Source organism: Chrysochloris asiatica, unplaced genomic scaffold, assembly GCF_000296735.1.
Source record: "Chrysochloris asiatica unplaced genomic scaffold, ChrAsi1.0 scaffold00064, whole genome shotgun sequence".
NCBI lineage: Eukaryota > Metazoa > Chordata > Mammalia > Afrosoricida > Chrysochloridae > Chrysochloris > Chrysochloris asiatica.
In genome coordinates this window covers 9,254,185-9,268,569 of record NW_006408582.1, presented here as the reverse complement: position 1 = coordinate 9,268,569, position 14,385 = coordinate 9,254,185, and positions in this window count along the sequence as shown.

Here is a 14,385-nt window from a genome sequence, read left to right as displayed (position 1 = left end):
ACTCATCGAAATTAAGTAACTTGTTTGTGAGCGGCAGAGCTGGCCTTTCCAAGTTGAATGGGTTCCAAGTCTAGAGCCTATGCTGAGTCTAGGTGGCTGGAAAGGCCGTCCGCTCTCCCCCAACTGTGGTTTGTTCCATGATTTTCTTCCTTTGTGAGGTTGCAGGATATCATGAGAGTGTTAACAGAAGGCAGCATCAGCTGGGTAGTCAGGAAGGAAGGATTCCTGGAGGAGGTGACCTGAAGAATATGAAAGAGGAGGTAGGTAGTAAGGAAAGCAAGGTAGCGGGGCTTGAGAAGAGGAAGAATGTGTTCCTAGAATAGAGAGAAGAGCAGGAGCTACAAATGGGGGAAAAAACAGCGTGGCAGGTTCGAGGAACACAGGTTCAGAGTGGCTGTGGCATGGTGTGAGATGTGGTGTGTGGTTCAAGGTTTGTTTTATTAATTCACTCAACAGACAGACGCTGAATTTTAGTTAGCCATGTGCGGTCCAATAGAGGACCGCAATAGATGAAAAGGAGACCAGTACTATGAGCCCTACTGTTGACTGGATGATGAAATCATGCCCTGAAGACATCTGCTTATTGTGGTTACCATGGAAACATTATACTGCAGACCCAGAAGCTTGTACTTTAGCCCTTGTTATTAAAAGATGATCAGACTGAAGACCAGACACGGGGAGAGATTTGCTGCCTTTCCTACTGGCAGCTTGAAAAGCATTTTTTGTAGCTATAGATTGCCAATATTTAGTTAGGAAGGTATTGCTGCTGTTAGGTGCCATCGAGTCTCTTCTGACTCATATAGCGACTCTATGCGTAATGGAACAAAACACTGCCAGGTCATGCACCATCCTCACAAGTGTTATGTTTGACCCCATGTTGCAGCCACTGTGTCAATCCATCTCACTATAGGTCTTCCTCTTCCTCAGACCCTCCATTTTACCAAGCATGATGTCCTTCTCTAGGGACTGGTGCCTCCTGATAACATGTCTAAAGTACATGAGACAAAGTTTTGTCATCTTCACTTCTAAGGAACTTTCTGACTGTATTTCTTCCAAGACAAATTTGTTTATTCTTTAGATAGTCCATGATGCTTTCAATATTCTTTACCCACACCATATCTCAAATGCACCAGTTCTTCATCAATCTTCCTTACTCATTCATTGTTCAGCTGAAAGTACCATGGTTTAGGTCAGGCACACCTTAGTCCTCAAAGCAACATCTTTGCTCTTCAACACTTAAAGAGATTTTTTTTGCAGCAGATTTGCTTAATGCAATATGTCCTTTGATTTCTTGACTGATACTTTCCTAAGCATTGAGTGTGGATCCAAGTAAAATGAATCCTTGACAACTTCAGTTTTTTTCTCCATTATCATGATGTTGTTTATTTCTCCAGTTGTGAGAATTTTTGTTTTATTTACATTGAGTTATAATTCATTCTGGAAGATGTATTCGTCATCAGTGAATGCTTCAAGTCCTTTTGGCTTTTAGCAAACTTGTGTCATCTGCAAGGTTGTGAGTAAGTCTTCCTCCAATACTGATGCTGTGTTCTTCTTTATATAATCCTGCTTCTTGGAATTATTTGTTCTGGACACAGATGGTGACAGAATACAACCCTGATGCACACTTTTCCTGAGTTTACACCATGCAATATTCCCTTGTTTTGTTTAAATGACTGCCTCTTGGTCTATGTACAGGTTCTTTGTGAGCACAGTTAAATGCTTTGGAATTCGCATTCTTTGCAATCTTAGTTTATTATGATCAAATGCCTTTGCATAGTCAATAAAACACAAGTAAATATCTTTCTGATATTATTATTTGCTTTCAGCCAAGATCCATCTGATGTCAGCAATGATAACCCTTGTTCCATATCCTTTTCTGAAGCCCTAGCAGCATCCTACCGATGTATTGCTGTAGCTGTTTTTTTAAAAAATTGTCTTCAGTACTTGTGTGTGACATTAATTATATTGTTAAGTAATTTCCACATTCTATTGGTTCACCTTTCTTGGAATGGATATAAATATGAATCTCTTCCAGTGGGTTGTCCAGAGACCTGTCTTCCAGATTTCTTCGTATAGACTGGTGAGTGTTTTCACCACTGCATCAGTTTGTTGAAACTGATAATTGAAAATTTCACTTGGTCTCCACCAATTTCTGGAGCCTTGTTTTTTGCCGATACCTTCAGTACAGCTTGGCCTTTCTTCTACCTTCAATGGCATTGGTTCTTGATCATACGCAACCTCCTGAAATGATTGACCATCCATCATTTTTTCTGGTACAGTGATTTTGTATTCCTTCCATCTTCTTTTGATGCTCCCTGAATTGTTCAGTATTTTGTTCACAGAATCCTTCAATATTGCGTGTTGAGGCTTGAATGTTTTCTTTAGTTCTTTCAGCTTGAGAAATACTGAGTGTGTTCTTCTCTTCTGGTTTTTCTAACTCTAGGTGTTTTGAAGAAGATAGACACTTCTTTATAAACTTTGAATAAAAGGAAGGAAGAATATAGAGAGAAAATAATGATAATTTTTGCCTTTAAAGCCAACCAGAAGTACTAATTGTGCCCAAATGCTTTAAAGACTCATTCAAGGCAAAGCTCTCCTTTGCTCTTCTCCTGAACACAATCTGTTAAGATTGCACATGCTTCCAAACAGGGACAGTAATAATATCCACTTGTAGAGCATTTTTATTTACATAATTCTGATGCAATCCCAGATGTAGAAAAGAAGTTTTTGGCAGTCCATGGTACTTTCAATGTTCTTCGCCCACACCATATCTTAAATGCCTCAATTCTTCTCCAGTCTTCCTTATCCATTGAATGCACCAGTTTACCTTACGATGTTTCTCCTGGGGAATTAACTGGACTTCTAGATAGAGCTGCCAAAAGGCCAGCCAGTCTGCTCTACCATCCACAAGAATGTAGGCTCCATGACAGCACGAACGTCTGCCCATTTGATTAACTAGTGAATCCCTAGAACTTAGCCTAGCAGCAGAGGATGGGTGTCAAATAAATGAATCTGTCTCCTATTGGTCAGACGGACTTTGTGGTGTGACAAATTTTCCTATCTCAGTCAGTCAGGAAATGTTGAGGCCCTTGCACTAGAACCAGGTTTGGGAACTTGCCCAGCATCTGATTCCAAGGAGCTGTGTGACTTTGGCATCTTATTTGTTCTTCCTATTTCCTTATCTCTCAGATGAGGGCAATGACCCCTACTGGACTGATCTCCCCAGGCTTATGTAAATAAAGTGATCCATAAGTGGATGTTATGATTGTCCCTAGCCCTGACCTCTCCTTGCGGTTGCAGTCCTGTATTCTAAGTAGACTTCTACCTTCAGGGGCCAATTGTTGTTGAGTTGTTAACTGACTTCGAGTCCATTCTGACTCATAGTGACCGTGTATAGGGCTTCTGAGGAGCAGCTGGTGTGTTTGAACCGCCGACTTTGCGGTTCAAATGACCTTATCCTACAGTGCCACACCAGGCCAGTTAGAACTATCCAATTCCATGCAAGAAGGTCTCGCTCCTGAATTCCTAATTTTCTTGATGTATTGTTATTTCCTCTGTGTTGTATGCTTACAACTTGAGTCATCTCTGGATCTTCCTGCTCCTGGCATTCCCTTTCTTGCCCTACATCTAACTGCACCTCTCCTTTGGTGTCCCCTGTTTCCTCTGTCACCCCAACCCCCAACCCCTGCCACTGCCTGACCATTGCCAAAAGCCTTGGGTCCTTTTCTGCCTCATCACATCACTGTTGCCAGACACAGTGCTCGAAATGCAGCTCTGCCCTCACTGTGTCCCTTCTCAAAAATGACAGTGACTGACTGACCCTGGTGTTCTAGTCATGTTTCTCTAGAGAAACAGAACCAGACCTTTATCACTGACTCTATATAGGAGTCCTTGGGTAGCACAGTGCTGGAGCTCTGAAATACTAAACGAAAGGTTGGCAGTTCGAATTCATCCATTGCTGCCTTGGAAGTGATGCCTGACAGTATTTGTGAAAGGTCACAGCCTTGAAAACCCTATGGAGCAGTTCTACTCTGCATATTTGGGAGTTGCCATGAGCTGGAATAGACTCGACAGCAACAGTGTATGCATATGTTCCCACCCGTTGCTGTCCAGTTGATTCTGACTCAGAGTGTACTTCTAAAACAGAGGAGAACTGCCCCACAGGGCTTCCAAGGCTGTAATCTTTACAGACGCAGACTGCCACATCTTTCTTCTGCAGAGCTGCTGGTGGGTTTGAAACACTGACTTTTTGATTAACAGCCAAGTGCTTAACCACCAGAATTCCAAATATATATATATATATATACACGTGGAGTCGGTTCTGACTCATAGTGACCTTGGGTAAGGTTACCAAGGAGCAGCTGGTGAGCTTCAACCACCGACCTGGCAGTTCAAACCAACCTTGCAGTCCAGTGCATTAACCCACTGTAGGATAAATCCTGGATCATAAAGTCTATTTGAATTGCAAGATCAGCGATTCAAACCCACCAGCTGCTCCCAGAAACCCTCAGAAACAGGGTCGCTGTGAGTCAGAACTGACTTGGAGTCAACATATACATAGGGGCAGGGAGAGACAAAGACGGAGAGATATTGATTGGTTTACTTCAAGGGATTGGTTCACCCAACTGTGGAATGATTGGCTCACTCAATTCAAAACCCGTACGTCAGGTGACAGGCTTTCATACCAAATCTATATGTCAAGCGACATCAAAAGTGCAGAATGGAGAAAGAAATCAAATTTTGCTGAAATATTTATTTAGTCTGGAAGCAGTATATACCCTAAGGAAACTCCCTTCCCTGTAGACTGGCTGCATTATATTAGATGATATTATTGAAGATGATGATATTATACTACGTTATGGAAAAGACACTCATGTTTGGCTAGGCCCCTGGGAACCATAGCCTAGCCAAGCTGACAAATAAGATTGAGCATCACTTCTGGTTTTCAAGGCCCTCCCACACCTGGTCTGTTTCATCTAATATTACTATTGGCCCCCTGTGTATCCTGTCTTCCAGCTGCACTCAACTGCTTACCTAACCTGAACATAGCCTGAACATCCTTGCCTCTTTGTCTTTGCACGCATTGCTTCCACTGGCTAGTGCAATTGCCAGGACTCTCCTTTACTCCTTGTCTGGCCTCTGTGTTTACATTGTTCCTTTTCTCGTCCTCAAGCTTTCAAAAGGCACAGTCTGGGCTTTATTCTTTGTGTATCCCTGAGCACCTTGCCCTGTGACTGGCTCTGGATCAGAAGATGTACACAAATGTTTGGTAGTCACAAAACTGGGTGAGAATACATAGCCACTGGCTTCATTGCTTCTCCAGCTGAGAAGGAACTACTGACAAAGCTCTCCTTTCTCCTCCTGCCCTCTATGAATGATAAACTTTGGGTCATAGCCATCCTGCTTCTTCAGCATTTCTTTGTTCTAGAACAAGTGCAGCTGCCAAGAGCACAGAGGAAGGGAATGGAAGTTTACTTCAGCCAGGGCAGAAGGCCATAGCGGTTGCCTCTAGCACTGCCAGCCAAAGGTCTTTTCAATTAGAGGAGACATTGGCTCTGAACTGACTGGGCTTCCCGTCACCAATGGGTTCTCTCTTTAATGTCTCAGTTGGATTTGGCTGACTTGCAGCTTCCAGGGCATATAGCTGGCCCGTGAAGTGGCCTCGTCTTGGTAGATTTTCACAAGGCCATCCTGGGTGTGTGCACGCCTGTGCACCTGGCAGCTTCCCCTCTGGCTTACCTTCTCCTTAGAACCAGCAGGAGGACCTGGAGCCTAATTGAAAGCAGGCTAACTCGGGGGCTTTTCTGGAATAGGTAATATTATCATTATTCAATTCATTGGAATGAAGATGGTTTCCTAAATGTAATAGTCCAAATGTGATTTAAATTTTATATCTTTGCAATGGTTTTCATGTAAATTAGCTAATTAAAAATTCCTTTGTACTTGTTCTTTTTGGGCTGGAGCCCGTGGGTGGTGCAAATGGTTAATGCGCTCAACTGCTAACTGAAAACTTGGAGGTGTTTGGAAGAAATGTTTGGAGATCTATTGAAAAATCCACCACTGAAAACCCTGCTATGCATGGGGTCAACATGAGTCAGAGTTAACTACAGCAACTGTGTGTGTGTGTATTACATAGGCTGTTACTGTTGTTATGTGCCGTTGAGTCGGTTTCTACTCATAGTGACCCTGTACAGGGTTTCTGAGGAGCAACTGGTAAGAGTGAACCATCGACCTTGCAGTCCAGCACATTAATCCACAGTGCCACACGGCAAGACATTCTAGTTGGGAACACAAATTTTATTTCTAAGCAATAGTAGGTGTTGCCTGTAAGACATTAGACATAACAAGTCATTGTTACAGAAGTTCTAGGACATCAAGAGAGCTGGTTTCTGGGAAATCTTTTATTTTCCTGTTATAGGGAGCAGATACAGCAGACGCTGTTCTTCAGCCTTGAACAGAGATGTAGCAAGGGTTGGGCAGCAAGCCTTGAACTTGTAAACAGGAGTGAAAGTCCAGGATGAAAACCAAGATGGTGGTCCCTCTAACGTCATTGAGTGACTGAGCTAACTCTTTAGTATAGGTTTCTAGAGGAATACCTTCCTATAATCAATGGAGCTATATATTAGTATATGTACATCCTTCTCAAAGCATAGAGAAGAGCTGAAAGTCCCATGAGCACATGACTATTCTGTGTACTATTATGTAGTCAATAGTACACAGAATGGTTTCACCACCCTAAAAATCCTTATTCGTTCCTTTCCCCTCCCCTGAATCCTTGACAACCACAGATAAGTTTTCTGTCCCTGTAGCTTTGCTTTTTCCCAAATGTCATATAGTTGGATGTACATGACATGTTAGGTGCTGTCCCCATTCACAATATAATGAAACACTGTCCAGTCATGCGCTAACCTCACAATCGTTCCTAGGCTCAGGCCCATTGTTATTGCCACTCTGTCACTCTATCTTATTAGGGTTGTTACTCTTTTTCACTGACCCTCCACTTTACCAAGCATAATGTCCTTCTGCAGGAACTGGTATCTCCTGATAATATGTCGGAAGTATGAGAGACAAAATCTGGATATTCTGGTTTCTAAGGAGCTTTCTGGTTGCACTTCTTCCAACAAAGATTTATTTGTTCTTTTGGCAGTCCATGGTACTTTTAATAATCTCTTCCAACACCATAAATCAAATGCATCAATTCTTCTATGGTCTTCATTATTCATTGTTCAACTTTCATATGCATATGAGACTATTGAAAATACTGTGGTTTGTATCAGGGGCACCTTAGTCCTTTAACGTACATCTTTGCTCCTGAGCACTTTAAAGAGGTCTTATGTAGCACATTTATCTAATGCAATATGTTGTTTGATTTCTTGACACATGCTTCCATGACTGTTGATGGTTGAACTGAACAAAATGAAATCTTTGACAAATTCAATCCATTAATCTTGATGTTATTTATTGGTCCAGTGGTGAGGATTTTTGTATTCTTTACAATGAGGTGCAACCCATACCAAAGGTTGTGGTCTTTGATCTTCATTAGTAAGTATTTTAAGTCTCTTCACTTTCAGCAAGCAAGGTGGTATTATTTGCGTATTTCAGGTTGTTATGAGTCTTCCTCTAACTCTGATGCCATGTTCTTCTTCATATAATCCAGCTTCTCCAATTATTTGCTCAGCATACAGATTGAATAAATATGGTGAAAGAATACAACCCTGACACACACCTTTCCTGATTTTAAACCATTCAGTGTCCGATTTTTCTGTTATGACAACAGCATCATGATCTATGTACAGGTTCCTCATGAGCACAATTAATAGTTCCAGATTACTCATGCTCTACAATGTTGTCCATAGCTTGTCATGAGCTACACAGTCAAAAGCCTTTGTATAGTCAGTAAAGCACAGGTAAACATCTTTCTGATATTCTCTGCTTTCAGCCAAGATCCATCTGATGTCAGCAATGACATCCCTCTTTCATGTTCGTCTGAATCTGAACCTCTGGCAGCTCCCTGTCAATGTACTGTTGCTGACATTTTTAAATGATCTTTAGCAAAATTTTACTTGCATGCAACATTAATGATATTGTCCAATGATTTCCACATTCTGTTGTGTCACTACTCTTTGGAATGGACACAGATATGGATCTCTTCCAATAAGCTGGACAGGCAACTCTCTCCCAAATTTCTTTGCATAGAAGTGTGAGTATCTCCAGTGCTACATCATTTTGTTGGAAGATTTCAATTTATATTCCCTAAATTCCCGGAGACTTGTTCTTTGGCAATGCCTTCAGTGTACCTTGGGATTCTTCCTTCAGTATCATTGGCTTTTTGGTTGTCTGCTGCCTCTTCAAATGGTTGGACATTGAACATCTCTTTTTGGTACAGTGACTCAGTATATTCCTTCCATCGTTTTTTGATGCTTTCTATATCATTCAACATTTTGCCCATAGAATCCTTTAATATTGCAAGTTGAGGGTTGAATTTTTTCTTCAGCTCCTTCAGCTTGAGAAATGCTGAGTGTGTTCTTCCCTTTTGGCTTTCTAACTCCAGATGTTTGCACAATGAATTATAATATTTGACTTTGTCTTCTTGAGCTGCCCTTTGAAATTTCTATTCAGCTCATTTACCTTGTCATGTCTTCCATTTGCTTTAACATCTCTACACCAGAGAGCAAGTTTCAGAGTCTCTTCTGACATCATTTTGTTTTTTTCCCCTTCTTTCTTGGCTTCTTTATGACCTTTTTCTTTCTTCCTGTATCATGTTCTTGATGTTATCCCACAACTCTTTTGGTCTTTGGTTTTTAGTGTCTAATGCATCAAATCTGTTCTTCAAATGATCTCTAAATTCAAGTAGGTATGTTCAAGGTCAAATTCTGGCTCTCGTGAACTTGTTTTAATTTTCTTCAGCTTCAGCCTGAATTTGTATATGAGTAATTGATGGTCTGTACCACAATCTGCCCCTGGCCTTGTTTTGGCTAATGATTTGGAACTTTTTTACCATCTTTTTTTCACAGATATAATCAATTTGATTTCTGTGTATTCCATCTGGTAAGGTCCATATGTAGAATCATCTTTAATGTTGTTTTAAAAAGGTATTTGCAATGAAGAAGTCATTGGTTTTACAAAATTCTATAGTGTTACCTTCACCATTGTTTCTATCACTGAGGCTTTATTTCCCTATGACTAATCCTTCCACGTTGTTACCAACCTTTGACTTACAGTCACCAGTAACTATTGATACATCTTTATTGCATTTTTGATCAATTTCAGACTGAAGAATTTGGTAGAATTCTTTAATTTCATCATCAGTAGCTTTAGTTGTTGGTGTATAAATTTGAATAATAATTGTACTAACTGATCTTTCTTATAGGTATATGAACATTATCCTATCACAGACAGCATTGTATTTCATGACTGATCTTGATGTATTCTTTTGATGATGAGTGTGACTCTTCAATTTGTCTTTCCTGGCATAGTAAACCATATGATTGTCAGATTCAAAATGGCCAAATATCAGGCCATTTCAGCTCACTAATGCCTAAGATATCAAGTACTTCCAATTTTCCTAGATTCATACTTTGTATATTTCATGTTCTGGTTATTAATAGATGTTTACAGCCATTTCTTCTCATTTTGGGTTGTGACCCATCAACAAATGAAGGTCCTGAAAGCTTTACTCCATTGTTGCTATCATAGTCATCTCTATTTTTAGGAGGCAGGTCTTCCCCAGTTGTATTTGGAGTGCCTTCCAGCCTGAGGGGCTCATCTTCCAGCACTAGATTTGATAATATTCTCGTGCATACAGGTGGGAAATTATTAGAAAACAGGCACCTCCAGGGACTGAAGGTTGGAACTTGGAAGCATCCCCAATCAGAGCTGGCAGGAGGAGAGGAAGATGGACAAAGCTAGTACCTAGTCATGGCATTTTTCTATTTTTAAAAAACATTCCCCTCTTTTTCCACTAATAAAATTTCACAAATAGTACCTATCATTTTGTGATGTGCATAGATGAAGAGAAATGATTCCAACGATTAACTTAAAATCCACCACAAAGCTGAGACCGGGTCTTGGCCACCCGGGTGGTGTAGACTCAATCTGTCTGGTAGGAAAAGGGGGAATAGTTCCTTCGGGTCTGCTGTGATGGAAACAAAGGTAACTGCACATCAGGGTTGGGGTCTCTGAGTAGGGGTGCTGATAGAGAATATGAAAGCTTGAGTTCTACTCTATCTCTGCCATAGTCACCTGGGCAGCCTCCTGGGGACCCCTCCTTCCAAGCCCTCCTGATCTTCTAAGTCTACAGACCTTTCTCAAGACCAAGTAAAAATTTCTAAATCCTTATATATAACAGCTCTGTTTCTTCAGTCATCAGTTCACACCTCCTACTCCCCTATCAATGCTTCTTCTTCCACCTCCAGCCTGTCTATTTAATACTCCCGATATAACTGTGTGGAGCCCTCCTCAGAACTTCTAGGGCAAAATTCTCGACAGGTCTAGATAGTAAACATTTGAGGCTTGCGCACCATACAGTCTCTGTCTAATAACTCCAACCTGCAATTGTAGCTCTAAAGCAGTCACAAATACTAAGTAAACAATGACCATGGCTATGTTACAATAAAGCCTTACCTAAAGACACTGAATTTTGAATTTCATACCATTTTCATATAGGACAAAATATTCCTTTGATTTTTTTTCAAAATGTAGAAATCATTCTTAGCTCATGGACCATACAAAAATAGATGGCAGGGCATGTCTTAATTATCTAACAGAAATACCACAAGTAGATGATATTGTTGTTGTTAAGTGCTGTCAATCTAGTTCCAACCCATAGCAACCCTGTCTAGGGTATCCGAGGAGCAGCTGATGAGCTTGAACCATTGACCTTGTGGTTCAAACTGACTTTGCAGTCCAGAGTATTAGCCTACAGCGCCACACCAGGAGGACATTAACAATCAAAAATGTATTCTTTCACAGCTTAGACTTGTCTCCTTTCAACATCTGTAGGCACTTGAAGATCTTGATTTGTCTTGGCATCAATCTTTCCCTGAATATAGGAGTGTCACAGTACCACAGTACCACTACCCCGGGTCCAAAGGACACACTTCACTCCTGTCTCTTCTTTCTTGATGGTAGTTCCCTCTGAACTCTGCTTGCCTCAAAAGCGACTGATTCAAGATACAACCTAGTCCTGTAGATAGTATCAGCCTCATTAACATCATAGAAGTGATGATTTACAACACATAGGATGATTGTATCCGATTAGCCTAGGGGAAGTGGCTACATTATATTGTATCTCAACATGGGGGTTGTTGTTGTTATTAGGTGCTTTTGTGTCAGTTCCAACTCATAGAGACCCTAGGTACAAATAAAGGAAACTCTGCCTGGTCCTGGTCTATTTTCACAATTGTTACATTTGAGCCAATTTTTGTGACTGTGTCCTTCCAATTTGAGGGACTCATCTTCTAGCACTATACTTGACAATATTCTGCCGCTCTGGTAGTGTAGTGGTTACGAGTTGAGCTACTAGACTACCAGCCGTAGAGTAAGATGAGGCTTTCTGCTCCCGTAAAGCTTACAGCCTCAGAAACCCTATACAGGGTTGTTATGAGTCGGAACTGACTCCACGACACACCACCACCACCATTCATAAAACAAATTTACAAGACTGAAAATAGGAAATCAGAGATAACAATTTACAAAGTAAAAAGAAGGAAGAGTGTGGTTACAGAACTTCCAATGGTGAGGAAGTCAAGTACATTTCAACATTTAACAGATTGTTTTAATCTTGAGAAGAAATTAATAAATTACAGGATAAATTATGAATAAACTTCATCAATATAAAAAAGTTAAATAAAATTTTTTTTAGTAAGCATTAAAACAACAGCAGTGAAGAAAATGGCAAGAGAACTCATAGACAAAATGAACTCAACATGGAAAATTGTGGTGCAAAAAAACCCATCAGTACCACCAAAATAAAACAAAACCCAAAAAACGCACAATAAAGTAACAGCAATTAATTCATGTTGTTGTTGTTGTTAAGTGCCGTCAAGTCGGTTCTGACTCATAGGGACCCTGTACAGGGTTTCCGAGGCTGTAAATCTTTATGAGAGCAGAAAGCCTCATCTTTCTCCCATGGAACAGCTGGTAGTTTCGAACTGCTGACCCTGAGGTTAGTAGCCCAATTCTGAACCACTACGCTACCAGAGCTCCATAATCAATTCATACCTACCAATAATTACACTGAATACAAATGGTTTAAATGTAGCAGCCAAGAAACAGAGTAGCAGAATGAATAAGAAAACAGGGTCCATCAATTTGTGGTCTACAAGAGATACATCTTACACACAAAAATGCACATAGACTAAAAGTTTTTAAATGGGAAAAATATAGGAAGCAAATATATGTGCCCCATCAGTTATGCTGTTGGGAAGTAGCTCAAAATAGGGAAAAACAGCTGCAGGCATCTGTTACTAATTGGAACATGGAATGTATGAATGTATGACTCTAGGAAAATTGGACGTTGTCAGAAATGAAATGGAACATAGAAAGATTGATTGATATCCTAGGCATTGTTATTGTTGCTGTTAAGTGATGTCAAGTCAATTCTGACTCATAGTGACACTTTCTGAGTTGTGGCTGGTATGTTTGAACTGACCTTGTGGTTGAGTGCTTATCCTACAGTGCCACACCATTAGTGAGCAAGGTCTGCACTGGGGGTGGATAAGAGTGGGAGTTGGTCACAACTCTGGTCACCAGGGGAGTGTGAGGAAAAAGAAAGAACCACACATTTCCCATCAACAGTGAATCTGTTCCACCAGGCCACCTTCTGTTGCCAAAGCTGCTCACAAAGGTTCAAGGTAGTCACAACATATTTGGCGTCCCTTTCACCAGTCAGTCTCCCTCTCTTGCCTTCCCTGCTCAACTTCTCTCAGCAAGTTCTCAATCTACATCTTTAGCCTTTTCCTGAAGTTCAGAGTTTCAGGATTTTCATCTGTGTCTGTTTCATTTAGTCTCTGTATCTTTGTTGTGGTGTGACACTGTAGGATAAGCACTGGACTGTTAACAACAGTTCAAACCCACCAGCAAATCCTTGGAAACCCTATACAGGTTTACTATGGGTCGGAACGGACTCAATGGCACTTAATAAACTAGCAAAATCTTTGTTGTAGAGGATTAGTGTAGTGCATGTGCCTAGTCCACCATCTTGCCAGAAGTCCCAGTTGGGAGTTTTTAAATGACCTGATTAATTTCCTCTTTTGTTATAGGTATGTTCAAGTTTTCTGCTTCAGTGTATGTTAGTTTAGGTAGTTTGTGTGCTTCTAGAATTTTGTCCATTTCTTCTAGATTTTCAGATTTGGTGGAGTGCAGTTCTTCCTAGTATTCTATTGTTATCCTTTTTATTTTTGTTGGTTCTGTTGTGATGTTGCTCATATAATTTTTTATTCTTGTTATTTGTACCTTCTCCTTCTTTTCTTTTGTCAGATTTGCCAATGGTTTGTTGATTTTATTACACCTTTCAAAGAGCCAACTTCTTGTCTTAATACTTTCCATTGTTTTTCAAATTCATTTATTTCTGATCTTATCTTTAATTTTTTCTTTTCTTCTAGTAGCTTTATTTGCTGCTCTTTTTCTAATTGTTCAAGATGTTGCATCAAGGTGTTGATTTTGGTTCTTGCTTCTTTTTGGATGTGTGTTTATTGCTATAAATTGCCCTATATGTACTGCTTTTACTATGTTCAGAGGTTTTGTTATGTTGTGCTTTCATTCTCATTTGATTCAAGGAATTAAAAAAATTCCTTGAATCAAATGAATTGTTCTATTACATCGCTTTTAAACAGGTGCTATTCAATTTCTGTGAACTTGGCTTTTTTTCTTTGATCTTCCTATTATTGATTTCCAGCTTTATAATATTATGATCTGAGACTATGCATTGTAGTACTTTGATGTTTTTAAATTTATTGAGGTTTACCTTTCAGCATAAAAATGTTGTGTTCTGGAGAATGTTCCATGTGTACTGGAAAATAATGTGTATTGTGCTGTTGTTGGATTGATACTGTATAAAAGTCTATGAGATCAAGGTTCTTCTGTGTTTTTGTTGAGTATCTTCTAATTATTCTGTCCTTCATTAAAGGTAGTGTATATTAAAATCTCCTACTATTATTGTAAGGAGCTCTGGTAGTGTAAGGAGCTCTGGTAGCGTAGTGGTTACAAATCAGGCTGTGAACCACAAGGTCAGCAGTTTGAAACTACCAGCTGTTCCGCGGGAGAAAGATGAGGCTTTCTGCTCCCGTAAAGATTTACCGCCTTGGAAACCCTGTACAGGATCACTATGAGTCAGAACCGACTCCTCGGCACGTAACTGCCAAAACCATGGTCTCCTGGTGTGGT